Genomic DNA, 15,831 nt, shown 5'->3' on the forward strand with positions numbered 1-15,831 from the left:
CACATATAGAAGTAATAGGAAATGGAAGTGGAAGACTTTTTAGTTCCACTTGGGTGTTTATAACAATGCCACTGTGCTGATGTATTTGAAAATGTTAATGAATCATAAAATGTATTTTAAATCTTCACTGTTCAGTCATCTCCTTTGTTGGAAGGAGCTGGAAGCGAAATAATTCAGGGCTGTGGTGACTTGGACTGCCACCTGGTCCACTTGGAAGGAGGCCTTGTTCTAGGAGGTTGCAGATGTCAGCAATGACCTGCTGAGTGGCTGAGCCTCCTGAGGCACTGCTGCTCAGTGATGTCGAGAAAGCTTTTCCTCTGTTTGTCTATCCTGTGCTGGGGGTGCAGCCTCCTTTGAGCTGGAGAGCGGCAGGTTGCTGACGAGAATGCAGCTACTGCTGTTGGTGCTGCTTCTGCTGCTGTTGACGTTCGTGCTGCTGGTGTTGCTCCTCTTGTTCCTCACCAGAGGACCAAGGTAGAGCTGCATAAGCAGCTCCAAGGCTGCAGGGAAGGCTTACAACAGGGAAGTGCCGATCAAGGTGAGTAAAGCCGAAGATTGCAGAAATAACTTCCCAAATGTTGGAAATCCCCTGTAAAGCAGTGAAAGCACATTCTCAGAACAAGTCCTGTGAGCAAAAGCCTTTCACCTAGAGATGTACTGTTTCAGTACTTAAAGGTTTTCCAGCCTGTCGGTTTAACAGAGCCATAAATCCCCATTGTGCTCTTGCCTTGTTGACCCTGATGAGTTTCATACAGCTTGGGAAACTGGTGCACTAACAGTTAAAGCCAGAATGCTGTGTTAAACTTCCATTTCATTGCCTTCTAGCATTTAAATATCAGCCCCACCATTCCCACAGGAACTTCCAGCCTCTGCACCAGCACCCTCTCTCCCCCCCTCCAACAGGTTAAAATTCTACCTATTAACTCTGTTTCTCTCTCTGACCTGCTGAGTATTTCCAGCATTTTCTGTTTTTATTTCGGATTTCTAGCATCCGCAGTATTTTGCCTTAGTACAAGGCTGGGTTGGTCAGAAAAACACCATATTGACTAACAAAAACTATGAAACTACAGGCAGAGTTTTGAAGCCTTAGTCCCTGGTGAATTAATGGGACCTGCAGTGGGTCAGGAACATGATTACTGCATGAAAGGGCTTTTCCGTTGCCGTTTAACTTGCTTCTGGGTTTCCCAGCCAATCAGAGAGGCAGGGTGGGATCATGTGCCAAATCTCTATTTAAAAGAACCCTGGTATGGATCTGATTGGCTGCAGAAAATCTTGCTGGGGAAGAAACCAGAAAGCTGCAGAAAGGAAAGAAGACATGGGAAGGCTCCTTGGTTCTTGGACTCTTCCTTGGAGATCACAATGGAGGTAGTGAGGTCCAGGAGAGAAGTGTCTTCCCTGAAGACAGGAGGAGAAGGCCATCCAGCCTTATGAAGCAAGTGTGGTTGGAGATAACAGAGGCTGTCAGCAGCAAGACCTGGATTCAGTGCTTCAAAAATTTTAATCACCTCATTATTTCCAGAAAGGTGAATGTCATACCAGTGTCAGGTGGCATCCATTACTCTCTGACTTCCCCAGCATTCTCCTGCACACTCCTCTGATGGGCACACCTCACAGTTCCACACATTCCTTTCTCTCCAGGCACCTCCTCAAATCTTCATCTGAACAGTCATCATTCACCCTCATCCTATTGCCATCTCACACACATCCCTCCTACAACCTCCACAAATGTTCTTGTTCCATCTTCCACTTGTCACACTCATAACTCTGTCTTCTCTCATTGCAGAAGGGAGTGCACAACTACAGGGAAAGACAGCAGGCCAGGGTGGATCTGCAACCATAGCTACCCTGACCCCAGTGGTGCAGATCGCCTTGCAGATTGGCATGGTGGCACATGCACTGGGATGGGGATGGCCCAAAGACCTGGTGACAGAATAGATATGACGCTGCCACTTGGCAATGAACAGTCACTCATACTGAATTGGTCAATAATAACTTAACTCATGACATGCACTAGGCTGAGTTTGCACCCTTTTTCAATGTCTGCACGAACTCATTTCCTTTATCTCCCACAGGTCCCACACAGGTGACAATGGAAATGATGAGGGACCAGGCCAAGGAGCCCACAGAAGAGGTTGGGCACTCTGAGGATATACCATCACATGACTCCTGCACACTCTCCACCAACACAGTTACATACACCTTGATGGGTACTTCAATAGAGAGATAGGTTGTCACAATGAGGAGCACATCACATGTGAGCAGGAGCAGGTTCTGGAGACAGGACAGCAGCAGGGAGTCCCTGTTGGAGGGTGCAGGACACTTCTGGCTCTGCTCAGCTGGACACTGGTGCAGAGCCTGAGGGGGCCATCCAAGAAAAGGGAACTTGTGGAGCAGCAATGGGAAATGCGTATGCTTCTGTCAGCACTTCCAGAGGCAGTGTGCAACCTTGGAGAAAGATTGGAGGAGTCCATCTCCAGCAGGAGTGCCATGAGTGTCTCAGGCATTTGTGCTGATGTCTACCTCCATGGAGAGAGTGGCCAGATGTGCCAGGCGACCAAATGCAGGCTGGCCCAGACCAATGGTCTGCACACTGACGTCCACATTATACCGAATGGTTAAAGCATCGCCCTGGTGGCTCAACTTCTCACTAACGGGCAGCAAAGTCCTCTTCAGGTCTTGGCTATCAGGTAAGTGCAGGTGGGACATGAGAGGGAAGATGGACGAAGAGCACATGGACAGTGGGGATTCTTCTCAAGGTTCCCCCACTTCTCATCCCTGCCTCCCTGGGCATCTTATCTGTCAGAGCAGGGGAACAAGCAACCTTCTTCCAGCTCAGCTGAAGCCACAGGACTGCATTACATAAGAGTAAGAGGAAACAGATCAGAAAGAGGTCTTACTTGCACAAGGGGATTCACTTCTATTCAATGAATGGAAGTATCTTTGCATAACCTTTACTTTGTTGCATTCCCCCATTCAACCTGGACAGTAGGCTTCAGGTGAATGGTATGATCAGCCTTCATGGAAAAGGTGTGAATGTCATGGTTGGACTGCTGGAATGAGGTGTGTGTGGCGGGGGTGGTGCTGGGGCACAGGGTTTCTGATGGAAATTCAGATGGTTGCACGTACACGTATTAAGTGAAGTGTACATGGATGAGTCCATTGCAGACTTCTCCGGCAGCCAGGTGTGCGGCTGCAGGTACATCAGTCTCCTCCTCCTCTCCATCCTCCTCCTTGGATGTTGGCCAGGGGAGGCGGTGGCATTGTGGTAACGTCACTGGATTAGTAATTCAGAGGCCCAGGCAAGTGCTCTGGAGACATGGGTTTAAATCCCACCATGGCAGATGGTGAAATTTGAATTCAATGAATAAATCTGGAATTAAAAAAAGCTAGTCTAATGGTGGCCATGAAACCATTGTCAATTGTTGCAAAAACCCAAATGGTTCACTAATGTCCTTTAGGGAAAGAAATCTGCTGTCCTTCCTTACCTGCTCTGGCCTACATGTGACACACAACAATGTGGTTGACTCTTAAAATGCCCTCTGTAGTGGCTGAGCAAGCAGTTCAAGGACAATTAGGGATGGGCAATAAATGCTGGCCTAGCCATTGACACCCGCATCCCACGAATGAATAAAAAATAAACACTCCGCCTTCCTCCTGTTGCAGCTCTGCTCCTGTCTGCAGCGCCATGTTGTGAAGGACACAACAACAATCCTGGAGACCATTGATGGGGCCCAGTGAAGGGCACCTCCAAGCCCTTGTATCTTGAGCAGCCCAATTGCTTGCTTTATTATTATTACCCTGGTAATGATATGGCTCCTGTTATATCTCTCCTGTTGTTCAGTGATAGGTTTCCTCATGGAAGTCAGCAGCTAGGAGCTGAAGTTTACCAAATCGGAGGACCTGCCAACGTCAGGACCCAAATTGAGCAGTGTGGCTGCTTGGGTGGGACACAGAAGTGGATTTTCCCGTTTGCGCTCTAATAACAGCCGGCTAGCATGGGAGCCGACCAATAACAGAAGAGCGGGTGGGAAGAATCCTTGGCTGCTGACCCAATGCCATATTTAAAAGGAGGACTGCACTCGGGTTAAAGGCATCACAAAAAGAGGCACTGGAAGGAAGAGGCAGCAAGAGTTGAATGCAAACAATTGTTGCAGTAAGAGGCAGACTAGCATCCAGGTTCAGTGATGCCACCCTGGAGGTACTTCCCCAGGTGGCAAGGGCATGGTGGGAGGTGTTTTTCCCACTGGACAGGAGCAGGAGGCCAGCAGGCCTCACTAAGAAGGCAGGGCTTGAGGTCGCAGACGAGGTCAGCAGCCATGGGGTGGTCACACAGACTTAGTTTCAGTGCCGAAAGTGATTCAAGGATCTGCTGAGATCTGGCAAGGTGAGTGGACCTCATTATACCAAGCTCACAGCCCTGGATGTCACAAAAGGTGCCAATGCAACGTAAGACACAGTTGAGGACCCTGGCAAACAGCATTCACAGTGAGACGTATATTAGCCTCACAACAGCGGCCCATAGCCAGTCTGTATTGGCTTTCTGCACTGCCAATCCTCAATATCCCCTAGCAGCAGGCCTCCCAGTAGTGCAATGCTGGATCTAGAAATTGGCAGAAAGACCAGTGACATATTTGTGTTTGCAGGAGAAGAGGGTTCACAATGCCAGGGAACGGAGACAAGCTGGAGGAGGATTGCCATTGCTTGTGGTATTAATGCCAATGGAGGAGGAGGCATTGGAACGAGGAAGTGTTTCATCAGGGCAGCCTGTTGCTGAGGGTGAGGTGGGTGTGGAGGCCACAGAGAGTGAGTTGTTTGTGGAAGCGTCCACTGAACCTTATGATGAGCGCTACCTATGGAGCATATGTGGCCAGTGATGAACACAGGGTGTTCCAGATGCATGACATGCTGAAGGCATTGGTGGAAAGCGCAGCACCCTAACATCACTCTTGCCACTGTCACAGGTCACGAAGGAGAAAAGACATTGCCAAGGGTACACCAACCGCTACAGACCTCAGAGGAGGAGCCACCATCTGAAGAGACATCATCACATCATTCTAGCACACCCTCCATCAGCGCAGATACTCGTATGTCAGTGGGCATTAGTACACGGGTAGTAAGGATGGCACCAACAGGTGAGGACAGCATAGAGGTGCATGAGCGGCTAACAGCGACAATGACAGCTGTGGCCGCTCCCTATCTGAGAAGTGAGGACGAGCTCAACGATGCTCAGCCTCAAGTAAATGGCAAACCTTGGGTTTTATTAGCAAAGCAGCAGATGCTGGAACAGCAGCGTGAAATGTGTGGACATCTGTCAGAGTTCCCAGAAGCTGTTTGCACCCATGTGCAGACAATGGAGGAGTCCATCCATGCCATGAGTGGCGCCTTGTCTCTGGCTTATGAACACATTGCCTTCTCCGTCAAGAGAGTGGTGACCCTCATGGAGAGCCGCATGCAGCAAAACACACAGTGATGCAGGAGGTATGTGCTGACCTGCATACCATCACCTCATCCATGAGCTCTGTGGAGCAACGGGTGGGCGAGATGGGCCTGAGATGCATGGACCCCTCGCCAGGGGTTCAAGCCCTTCAGGAGCACAGGGAAGCACAGGTGGACCTTGAAAGGGTGGAGAAGCAGCTGCCTGAAGCCCCTGGAGGCTCCTTTCAGGTCGCTGCTGGTGTCGATGCTGGCTCCTCAGCATTTTTGACAGTGAGGCCAACACTTCATGAAGCTGCGATGACAGGCAGCTTCTGCGCAGATGCAGATAATCCCCTCAATTTCTGGGGCCCTCAAAGCCTCAGCCACCCAAAGGACAAACTCCATGCTCACCTCAAGTACTGGAGCAGGAAAGCAAACAATCTGGAGGAGGAGGGGGATTGTGATATACTTGATAAAATTAGCATTGAAAAGGAGGAAGTATTAGCTGTATTAGTGGGCTTAAAGGTGGATAAATCCCCAGGCCCAGATGAGATGTATCCCAGGCTGTTATGTGAGGCAAGGGAGGAGATAGCAGGGACTCTGCCATAAATTTCAGATCCTCTCTGGCCACAGGATAAGTGCCAGAGGATTGGAGGACAGCAAATGTGGTACCATTATTCAAGAAGGGTAGCAAGGATAAACCAGGTAATGACAGGCCAGTTAGTCTAACATCAGTGGTAGGGAAATTATTGAAAAACATTCTGAGGGACAGGATTAATCTCCACTTGAAGAGGCAGAGATTGATCAGGGATAGTCAGCTTGGCTTTGTCAGGGGGAGATCATGTCTAACTACTAGGTGACTAGATGTGTCGATGACGGTAAAGCAGTTGATGTAATCTACATGGACTTCAGAAAGGCTTTTGATAAGGTTCCCCATGGGAGATTGGTTAAGAAAGTAAGAGCCTGTGGGATCCAGGGCAATTTGGCAAATTGGATTCAAAATTGGCTTAGTGGTAGAAGGCAGAGGGTGATGGTAGAGGATTGTTTTTGTGAATGGAAGCCTGTGACCAGTGGGGTCCCGCAGGGATCAGTGCTGGGACCCTTACTGTTTGTAGTGAAAATTAATGATTTAGACGTGAATATAGGAGGTATGATCAGTAAGTTCGCAGACGACACGAAAATTGATGGTGTCGTAAATAGTGAGGAGGAAAGCCTTAGATTACAGGACGATTTGGATGGGCTGTAAGATGGGTGGAGCTGTGGCAAATGGAGTTTAATCCTGAGAAGTGTAAGGTGATGCACTTTGGAAGGTCTAACAAGGCAATGGAATATACAATGTATAGTAGGACCCTCGGGAGTTCAGAGGGTCAGAGGGACCTTGGGGTGCTTGTCCATAGATCACTGAAGGCAGCAGCAGAGGTAGATAAGGTGGTTAGGAAGGCATACGGGATACTTGCCTTTATTAGTCGAGGCATAGAATATAAGAGCAGGGAGATTATGATGGAGCTGTATAAAACGCTGGTTAGGCCACAGCTGGAGTACTGTGTACAGTTCTGGTCACCACATTATAGGAAGGATGTGATTGCAGTGGAGAGGGTGCAGAGGAGATTCACCAGGATGTTGCCTGGGCTGGAGCATTTTGGTTATGAGGAGAGATTGGATAGGCTGGGGTTGTTTTCTTTGGAGCGGAGAAGGCTGAGGGGGGACCTGATTGAGGTATACAGAATTATGAGGGGCATTGATAGGACAGATAGGAAGAAACTTTTTCCCTTAGCAGAGGGGTCAATAACTAGGAGGCATAGATTTAACATAAGGGACAGGAGGTTTAGAGGGGATTTGAGGAAAAAAAATTCACTCAGAGGGTGGTTGGAATCTGGAACACACTGCTTGAAGGGGTGGTAGAGGCAGGAACACTCATGACATTTAAGAAGTATTTGGATGAACATTTGAAACGCCATAGCATACAAGGCTATGGGCCAAGTGCAGGGAAATGGGATTAGTTTAGACTGGTGCTTGATGGTCAACGCAGGCACATTGGGCCGAAGGGCCTGTTTCTGTGCTGTAAAACTCTATGACTCTATGTCTCCACTACAACTGCATGTACCAGGATAGCACAATACAGGAGGACTTACAAGAGTTTGGGTAAACCCACCTCGTTACATTTAGGTCTTAGCGGGTGATAGTTTAAGGGAAATGATTGGAGCAATGTGCTTAATTAAAGGTGATGGTTCTCTTCAGCTGAGGCCTTGAGTGCTCATTTCTGCACCATTGGGCAGTTACCAGTTGGTGAGCTTTTGAGAAGGATGTAAGGAAAGGGCAATGGTGAGTGTATGCCTTGGTGTTCTGTCACAAAGAAACAACTGAGACATTCAGGGCATTCAAGAAAAGGCCAACAAGGCTGTGTGAGGGAGATAAATGAAGGGCTTACATAGGTGTTTAAGGTAGGCTCAAGAGAAATGTGCCCATATGAATAATTCACATCTTACCCTGGCACATATGTTGCTGGCTGTTGGCAACAGTGCCTTGGGTGCATTGCTGTTGTCCACCTGGTCTGAAGTTCCCTCCAGATCCTCCTCAGAGGAGGGTGCATGCTCAAGGTTACTGGCTTCTGGAGCACCAAGTCTGCACCATGCAGAGCACAGCATACCTCCAAGATACGTGACTCCTCAATCGTGCATACTGCAGAGTTCTGCCAGATCTGTCCAGACACTGTAACCTCATTTTCAGCAGGCCTATGGCCTGCTCAGTGCTTGCCCTTGTAGTTGCTTGAAAGTGGTCGTAGGGGTCCTTTGCCTCTGTGTTGGGGTGACACACGGGTGGAAGGAGCCATGTCTTTGGAGCGGGGTCTTTTTCTTCCAGTATCCATCCATGGAGTCCTTCGGGTGACCTGAAAAGCACTTGGGACTGTCTCAGCATGTAAGAGTCATGACAGCTTCCCGGGAATCTTGCACACAGCTGCAGGATGCATTTGTGTTGGTCAATACTGGCTGTACTTTCAGCGAATGGAAATGCTTCCTGTTGACGAAGGCTCCTGGCTGCTCTACAGCAGCCTTGATGGCCACATGCATGCGGTTGATTACCCCCTGCACCTGGAGGAATAGTCCCATATCCAACTGTCCTCTAAGCCTGACTGGCCTGATTTGTGGGAAAGTGTATGTATTGGCCTACCTGCTGGTACAAGGCATCCGTGACCAGCTTGAGGCAGCAGTGGGCCACTGACTGAGAGATCTCACAAAGGATCCCTGGAATGATCCTAAGGCATAGAAGTTAAGGGCCACAGTGACCCACACCGCTACAGGCAATGGATGGCCACCACATCCCAGTGGCCTCAATTCTTCCTCCAGCATTGTGCACAGCTCCAACATCACCCTGCCTGGATAGCCACTGTTATCAGAGACGCTGATGCTCTGACATCATGTAGCTGAGTCTTTGCCAGTAGACCATTTGGCTGAGTAATGCCTTCTGCAATCATGCGCCTCCAATCGTGGCCATCTCCGCCATCCTCGTCTGTATTCCCTATCACCCCTCATGAGCCTGCTTCTCCTCTGGGTCTTATAGCTCCACTCCCTGGGTCTGCATCTATTCCTCTCTCTCATTTGCTCTGAGTGCATAAGACCCATTGCTAATTGCTGTGCTCAGGTCTGAAAGTATCTCAATCCCTGGGCATGAGATGCACCTTGGAGAGACCCTTCCCATAATCTGCCTCGATATGTGCACCCTCTTGGCAGTGCCTCTAGCTTTATTTTATTCGTTCACGGGATTTGAGTGTCAATGGCAGGGCCGACATTTACTGCCCACCCGTAATTGCCCTTGAGAAGGTGGTGGTGGGCTGCCTTCTTGAACCACTGCAGTCCATGTGGTGAGGTACACCCACAGTGCTGTTAGGGAGGGAGTTCCAGGATCTTGACCCAGTGACAGTGAAGGTTCCATGTCAGGATGCTGCATGACTTGGAGGGAAACTTGCAGATGGTGGTGTTCCCATACGTCTGCTGCCCTTGTCTTTCTAGGTGGTAGAGGTTGTGGGTTTGGAAGGTGCTTTTGAAGGACTTTTGTGAGCTTATGCATTGCTTCTTGTAGATGGTACACACTGCTGCCACTGCGTGCTGGTGATGGAGGGAGTGAATGTTTCAGGGGGTGAATGGGGTGCCGATCAAGAATGCTGTTTTGACTTGGATGGTGTCGAGATTCTTGAGTGTTGTTGGAGCTGCACTCATCCACACAAGTGGAGAGTATTCCATCACACTCCTGACTTATGCCTTGTAGATGGTGGACAGGCTTTGGGAAGTCAAGAGGTGAGTTACCTATAACAGAATTCCCAGCCTCTGACCTGCTCTTGTAGGCACAGTATTTATATGGCTGGTCCAGTTAAGTTTCTGACCACTGTTAACCCCCAGGATATTGATGGCATGGATTTCAGCGATGGCAATGAATTCAAGGGGAGATGGTTAGATTCTCTCTTGCTGGAGATGGTCATTGCCTGGCACTTGTGCAGCGCGAATGTTACTCGCCATTTATCAGCTCAAGCCTAAATGTTGTCCAGGTCTTTCTGCATTTGGGCATGGACTACTTCAGTATCTGAGGATTTATGAATGGTATTGAACACTGTGCAATCATCAATGGACGATCCTACATGTGACCTTATGATGGAGGTAAGGTCATTGATGAAGCTGAAGATGGTTAAGTCTGGGACATGACCCTGAGGAACTCCTACAGTGATGACTTGGGAATGAGATGATTGGCTTCGAACAACCACAACCATCTTCCTTTGTGCTAACCAGTGGAGAATTTCCTCCTGAGTCCCATTAACTTCAATTTTGCAAGGGCTGCTTGATGTTGAACTTGGTTAAATGCTGCCTTGATGTCAAGGGCAGTCACCATCCCTCCTGTGCTTTAATGCCTCTGAAATGTTGCTGCTCTAAATGACTTCCACTTCCAGCCACCACTCACCTGCCACTGAGCTCTGGCTCCTTATAGCTGGCTAGCCACTGAAGCTCCATGGATCCTTTGCACCCTCAGTTAAATGTGAAAAAGGGAGACAAAAATTGCAGTCAATTGGCTTTTTAACAGGCTTAATTGCATGCCTGCAGCCACTACACACGCTCCTGAACCTGCTGCCTGATCACCTCCAGAAAAATTGGCCACTGGCAGGGACATGTTGGGCTTCCATTCCAATGCCTTCCCTTTGCCACTTCACTGGTCCCCCACCTCCAATCGCTTCACCCTGGGGCCGCTAAAATTCAGACCAGGTCGTCGGTGGGTAGCCCTTGTCACCCAGGAGCCGGCCGCTGAGGCTGCATGGTGGAGAGAATACTGCGGCAGATGTGATTGGTGAAGAATGAAGGAGTCATGGCAGTTCCCTGGATATCTGGCGCAGACATACATGATTACCCTGTGGTGGTCACAAACTGGCTGGACATTCAGGGAGTGGAAGCTCTTCTGCTTTATGAAGATGCCTGGCTGGTCTTAGGGAATCTTGATTGCCACATGCATGCAATCAATCACTACCTGGATCTGTGGAAATTCAGCCATTTCAGCAAAGCTGACAGCCCTCAGGGTTTGAGTGCCCTCATCCTTGGCAAAATTGATATAATTGGCAGCCTTGGAAAACAAGGCATGTCCCTGCAAGTAGGAAATTCCACCTACATTAGTAAAATAGATTTATTAAAAGGATACTGGTAAGTTCCAATGACCCAGCAGACAAACATAATCTCAGCCTTTATCACCCCCGATGGCTTATTTCAGTGCAAAGTAGTGCCATTCAGTCTGAAAAATGCTCCAGGCATTTTTCAAAAGTTAATGAACCAGGTGGTAGCTGGTTTAAACAACTGTGTTGTTTACCTCAATGACTTGTTAGTTTTCAGCGACACCTGAGAACTCTTCAAAAGTCTACAGAAGGCACACCTAGTGGACAACTTGGCAAAAAGCGAATTCGCCAATGCCAAAGTAACCTATTCAGGCCACATTGTAGGCCAAGGTCGAGTGTTGCCAAGGGCAGTCAAAATGCAAAGCCTGGTAGATTTCCCCATTCCAAAAACCAAGAGGGAAATCAAGCGTTTCCTGGGATTGTGTGGGTTCTACCATAAATTTATTCCCAATTTCAGTTCCTTAGCTGCTCCCTTAACAGACCTGCTAAAGAAAAGTGCAAAAGTGGTCTGGTCAGAGCAGTGTTAGCTAGCATTCGTAAAGTTGAAGTCTATTTTAACAAACAACCTAATATTGGTAGCTCCAAATTTCAAAAAACCTTTTAAGATGGCTATTGATGCCAGTGATGTTGGAGTAGGCGCGGCTTTAGTCCAAGTTGATAATTCAGGCTTTGAGAAACCAATCAGCTATTTTTCAAAAAAACTAAACAGACATTCAAAGAAATATTCCACCATAGGAAAAGAAACATTAGGAATCCTCTTATCTCCTCAACATTTCCAAGTCTACACGACTAACAGACACAGAGAGATTCAAATTTACACAGACACAATATGCTCACATTCCTGGAAAAATTCAAAGTTAAAAATGCCAGGCTTTGTCAATGGAGTTCACTCCTCCAACCGTTCAACCGAAAAATTACACACATACAAGGAAAAAACATTGATGCAATGTCTAGGACATGAAAAAACACTATCAACCAAAGCTTGTACTAGACACAGGGCTGGAAGCCTGAAATCCAAGGCATTTAATTTTTTTCCCTTTTTGGGGGAGATGTCATGCTCATGAGAAGTGCACCGATGAAAATACAAAAAATAAACTGAAGACTAAAAAATTAGAACAGTTTTTAAAAGACGGGTACATTTGCTGTCAACAAAATGGGAACAAGTCACATGACCCATAACAACTGCTGCACTAAAAGGCTACGTTTGTTGACAACGCAACCACTAGGTGGCGCTGCACTGGCACATGCGCAAATGCAGCCTGTGCCACTAAAACGTCACAGTCTGCGATGTCAGGCAGTTGCCAGGATTAAAGATGGCTCTGCTCAAATAATCACACAAAGGTAACCTAAACACATGGCAGCACACAATGGCCGGAGGGAGAGAGCAAGTGGTCTGGGGAGAGAGCGAGCGGTCTGGGGAGAGAGCAAGCGGGCTGGGGAGAGAGTGAGCAGGCCGGGGAGGAAGCGAGCAAGTGGGCCGGGGAGGGAGGGAGGGAGCGAGCGGGCCAGGGAGGGAGCGAGCGAGCCAGCTGTGGAGAGAGGGAGCGAGTGAGTGGGCTGGGGAGGGAGGGAGGGAGCGAGCGAGCGGGCCGGGGAGGGAGTGAGCGGGTGGAGAGGGGGGAAGCGGGCGGGCGGTGGGGAGGAGGAGGAGAGCGCGCCCGCCACCACCAAGGTCTTCGACCGCAAGTGCTCAGATTGGCGCAGTCTGATGATGTCAGCTGCCGGCTGCGTTGACAATAATCACTTTGGCACTAAAATACAAATCCATCTCTACTGAAACTAAAAACAATTAACCCTATCTGCATGGAAATGAGACAGCCTATCACACACAGGATGTGAGCTATACACAAATCGAGCAAAAACAAAGACACTCCCAGACTCTACGTCTCAAGCTATCCTTCACCACAACAGAGTGTGAACAGCTCTAATATTATCAAAATGGAGCCATCAAAAGCTATTGTATTGTCCATCAGGATCTGAAACCTAAAGTCACATGGGAAAAACTAGCACTTAATGATTTTACCTTTAAAGGTAATCATTTTGTAGAGCAAAGGGGTCTTTCCTGTTCAGCCATCAACATCAGTCTGATCTCTCAAGACACATGGTCAACATTGAAAGCCATCTTGAATTCCAGCACAAGGCTGAAAGAGGGAGAGAGACCAGTTCCAGCTAACATTTGAACCCTTCTAAGACAAGTTGAAAGCCAACTTTAGCAGAGAAAAGAGAGTATCTTCGAAGCAATCCTCCACCTGTGAATTAAGAATTCAGCACTGTCTTCAAACTGAAGTGAACCACCAGACGTCTTCAGCAACCCAGAAAATATAAGACCACCAGAAAACAAGCCTCCAACTGTAAAACTCACCTTCCAAGAGGATCCCACACAGATTTATACACCTTGAACCCTTAACACCTCTTACCCTTTCCCTTCTAGCTTCTCTTCTGTGTGCCTGTCAGGGTTAATGCATGTATTCATGGATGGTGTTGGGAACATTTTGGGTGATTATTGTTTAATAAATACTTAATGTCCTGTTTTAAACTCATGAGAAAACCAGTCATTGTCTGCCTTTTAGCCAACATAACACAGGGGCTGACACACTAATTTAAACAAAAACAGTGGGGATAATTTTATGTTGTCGCCCATGGTGGGTTTGGAGGCAGGGAGAGAATAAAATCAGGTTAGATGCTGGTGGTGGTGGGAACCCCACCACCTTCCTACCTCCACCAAAATTTAGTCCAGAGAAGGAAGGCCTGTGAATGGCCTTCTCGCTGCACTGCCAATTGAGGCCCTTAACTGGGCAATTAATGCCCAATTAAGCACCTCTACCAACTGCCACCTCCACCGCAATTAGCTATGCAGCGGTGGCCCTCATTAAAAGGCACTTACTGCATGAACGAGGGACCTGGCATTGGGAAGGGAGATACCCACTGAGAGCCACCCCCACTGTCCTTGCTAACCCCTCCCCAGCAACCCCTACCCCTCGAGACCCCTCCTGCCCTGCCCTGCCCTGCCCTACTTGTAGCCTGAGTCCAGCACCACTCCTGGGCCTTGGTGGGTGCTCCACTAGCAGTAACCACCACCTCAACGGTGGTGTTGCTCAATGGAAGACTGCTGGCCTCTGATTGGCCGGCAGCTCTCCGAGGGCAGGGCATCCGTCGCCGGGGTCCTTGATCCAATGGCAGGCCCGCTGCTGTACACATAAATGCCTAATTGGCATTAGATTCAGTGGGCCTTCCACAGAAGAGGTGACACGAAGTTCTCGGCATTGCTTTTACCGGACGTCGTGGCCCCCCTGTCATTAGTATAAAATCCCAGCCACTATCTGTGGTCAGTTGAGAGGTGAGCAATGGAAACCAACCATGCCATCACCTACCGGTCCATAACACCATGGTGCAGAAAAGGCTGATAGCAAGGAAGTTGAGATACAGGTTAGTATACTCCCCAAGCCCCTTGAAAGGAACTCCAACAAGTTGCAATTGACTCTGAAAGTAGTGATTTCAGGCTGACAGATGTAATCCTGTAAACACAAGCCTTTCACTGTGGTTAACCACGAGTTTCAATCTTTACAGCCTTGCCAGCTTCAGCAAGCAATCACTCCCCACTGTGTACTCACCTAATGCATCCCGGCGAGATGCAGAGAGATCGTGGAACTGTGGCGCTGGCTGTTAAAGACAGAATACAGGGTCAAAGTAGGACTTAATTTGCTCTTTGAATATTTTAATTAGTTTCCTGACAGCTACACAGGCGTTACTCGCTCGCCTCCAGACACGCCCACATGAAACCCAGAGTGGGCAGGATGATGTCGAGTCCCCAACCCAACGCCAATTTTCCGGAATTTCACCCTGCACCCACACCTGTGATGCCTTCCCTTTTCTGTTAAAACACCACCACCTGCATGTTTCAGAATATGAGGAAAAATAAAACTGTATTTAAGAACTGCAAAAAGTACAAAATCTTGGTCAATAGATAAATTATTGTATTTATTACTGGCCACGTATTCAATTTTGGGCTGCATAGCCTTGTTGTTAAATGGAGGGTACCAGAAAAATTCTAAAATGTACATTCCAGAAGCCATAGTGGAGGGGTTGGTAATTTTAACCTAACTTTCCAGGCAGGAAACTGACAGGATAGCATGGAACACCATATTTACACCATGTACAATATTAATCGTCATTAGCTTTAATGGAGTGCAAAAATCAGGCAGGTTGTTAACCCAGCCATCCCGTCAGTTCCCTGATGGGTAGGGTAAGGTAAAATTGCTCTCCCACAAAAAGTCTCTTTTTTAAATAGAATTATGGGAGCTCCCATGATGGACTGCTACGCCACACACGCACCCATTTTCAGGTTCGGTTCCTGGTCAGTGTTGAGCTAGCTGATTCTAATTGGTTGCTTTGGGCGAGATGGTGGCTTGGTAGTATTGACACTGAACTAGTAATCTAGAAGCCCAGGCTAATGCCCTGGGGACACAAGTTCAAATCCCACAATGGCAGCTGGTGGAATTTTAATTTAATTAATTAGCAAAAATCTGGAATTGAAAGCTAGTCTCAGTAATGGTGCCATGAACTATTGTAAAAACTGATCTGGTTTACTAATGTCCTTTAGGGAAGGAAATCTGGCTTACATGTGACTCCAGACCCATAGCAATATGGTTGATTCTTAACTGCCCTCTGAAATGGCCTAGCAAGCCATATAGTTGTCAAGAGCAATTAAGGATAGGTAACAAACGCTGGCCTTGCCTGTAATGCTCACATCCCATGAAATGATTTTTTTTAAA

This window comes from Heterodontus francisci, chromosome 12, assembly GCF_036365525.1.
Source record: "Heterodontus francisci isolate sHetFra1 chromosome 12, sHetFra1.hap1, whole genome shotgun sequence".
In the NCBI taxonomy this organism is placed as follows: domain Eukaryota; kingdom Metazoa; phylum Chordata; class Chondrichthyes; order Heterodontiformes; family Heterodontidae; genus Heterodontus; species Heterodontus francisci.